Below are 2322 nucleotides of genomic sequence, written 5' to 3' on the forward strand. Positions count from 1 at the left end.
GTGTGTGTGTTCTCAGTGACAGTGCACTGTTTCAGCAGTTCCTAGTGTGCGTGTTCTCAGTGACAGTGCACTGTTTCAGCAGTTCCTAGTGTGCGTGTTCTCAGTGACAGTGCACTGTTTCAGCAGTTCCTAGTGTGCGTGTTCTCAGTGACAGTGCACTGTTTCAGCAGTTCCTAGTGTGCGTGTTCTCAGTGACAGTGCACTGTTTCAGCAGTTCCTAGTGTGCGTGTTCTCAGTGACAGTGCACTGTTTCAGCAGTTCCGAGTTGTGTGAGTGTGTTCTCAGTAACAGTGCACTATTTCAGCAGTTCCGAGATATGTGTGTGTGTGTTGCAGTTGTATAAGACTCTGGTGCGGCCGCATCTGGAATATTGTGTGCAGTTTTGGTCGCCATACTATCGGAAGGATGTGGAGGCACTGGAACGGGTGCAGAGGAGGTTTACCAGGATGTTGCCTGGTATGGAAGGAAGATCGTATGAGGAAAGGCTGAGGCACTTGGGGTTGTTTTCATTGGTTTAGAAAAGAAGGTTTAGGGGTGACTTGATTGAGGTGTAGAAGATGATTAGGGGGTTAGATAGGGTTGACAGTGTGAACCTTTTCCCGCGTATGGAGTCGGGTATTACAAGGGGGCATAGCTTTAAATTAAGGGGGGGGGTAGATATAGGACTGAAGTTAGGGGTAGGTTCTTCACTCAGCGAGTCGTAAATTCATGGAATGCCCTGCCAGTAGCAGTGGTGGACTCTCCCTCTTTATGGGCATTTAAGCGGGCATTGGATAGGTATATGGAGGATAGTGGGTTCGTTTCGGTTAGGTGGGCTTGGATCGGCGCAACATCGAGGGCCAAAGGGCCTGTACTGCGCTGTATTCTTCTATGTTCTATGTTCTAAAAAATGTAATCATGTTGGTGAGACAATTTCCCATGTACAAAGCCATGTAGATTATCTTTAATCTGTCCTTGCCCTTCCAAATATATATAAATCCTGTCCCTCAGGATTCCCTCCAACAACTTGCCCACTACTGATGTCAGGCTCACTGGTCTATAGTCCTATGTTTTTTCCTTACCACCTTTCTTAAATAGTGGCACGACGTTTGCCAACCTTCAGTCTTCTGGAACCTCACCTGTGACTATCGATGATACAAATATCTCAGCAAGAATCCCAGCAATCACTTGCATAGTTTCCCACAGAGTTCCAGGGTACATGTGATCAGGCCCTGGGTATTTATCCACCTTCATGCATTTTAAGACATTCAGCACTTCCTCCTCTGTAATATGGACATTTTTCAAGATGTCACCATATTCTACATCAAATACGTATCTTGAGGTACATTTTTTAAAATATTTGTTTTTTTTGCCCAATTGCTATTCTTCAGAAAGTAAAATATTTAGTAGTAGAAATTCAAATGATCAAACCTGTTAATCTAAGTCAGCCAGACAAATGAACAAAGAAATATTGTATTACATTATATGTTAAGACCACATTTAAATTCATGGAAGATAAATTTAGAACTGGTATCAGAAAAATTACTCAAATGCAACTTGTCTTAAGGTAAAGTACTGAGATAATTCAAGAAAATGTTGATTACTTAACACAAACTATAGCCTTTTTTAAAAAGAGATAAATTAGAACAGAGGACCCCTTGTTACATGTCAATAACTTGATGTATTTTTGCCAAGAAGCAATCTTTAAAAATCAAAAATCAGTCATACATTATGTGATAAGTTACTGCTCATCTTTTTTTTGCGAGATTGCCCTTGTTTGAAAATTAACATTGAAAATCATTCATGTTATGTCTATATTACATGCCTGAAAGTAGGAATCGTGACTGTTATAGAGTCATAGAGATGTACAGCATGGAAACAGACCCTTCGGTCCAACCCGTCCATGCCGACCAGACATCCCAACCCAATCTAGTCACACCTGCCAGCGCCCGGCTCATAACCCTCCAAACCCTTCCTATTCATATACCCATCCAAATGCCTCATAAATGTTGCAATTGTACCAGCCTCCACCACATCCTCTGGCAGCTCATTCCATTCACGTACCACCTTCTGCGTGAAAAAGTTGCCCCTTAGGTCTCTTTTATATTTTTCCCCTCTCACCCTAAACCTATGCCCTCTAGTTCTGGACTCCCTGACCCCAGGGAAAAGACTTTGCCTATTTATCCTATCCATGCCCCTCAAAATTTTGTAAACCTCAATAGGGTCACCCCTCAGCTTCTGACGCTCCAGGGAAAACAGCCCAGCCTGTTCAGCCTGTAGCTCAGATCCTCCAATCCTGGCAATATCCTTGTAAATCTTTTCTGAACCCTTTCAAGTTTCACA

General features: G+C 42.7%; 1 protein-coding gene across 1 annotated transcript in view; it reads left to right on the forward strand.

Annotated features, from left to right (window-relative positions):
* The window catches only part of helz2a (helicase with zinc finger 2a), a gene marked incomplete at its 5' end in the record, with an annotated part of 86210 nt that overhangs the window by 21029 nt on the left and 62859 nt on the right, over positions 1-2322 (forward strand). The gene's annotated exons all lie outside the window — the stretch shown is intronic.

Source organism: Chiloscyllium plagiosum, chromosome 20 (assembly GCF_004010195.1).
Source record: "Chiloscyllium plagiosum isolate BGI_BamShark_2017 chromosome 20, ASM401019v2, whole genome shotgun sequence".
Classification (NCBI taxonomy): Eukaryota; Metazoa; Chordata; class Chondrichthyes; order Orectolobiformes; family Hemiscylliidae; genus Chiloscyllium; species Chiloscyllium plagiosum.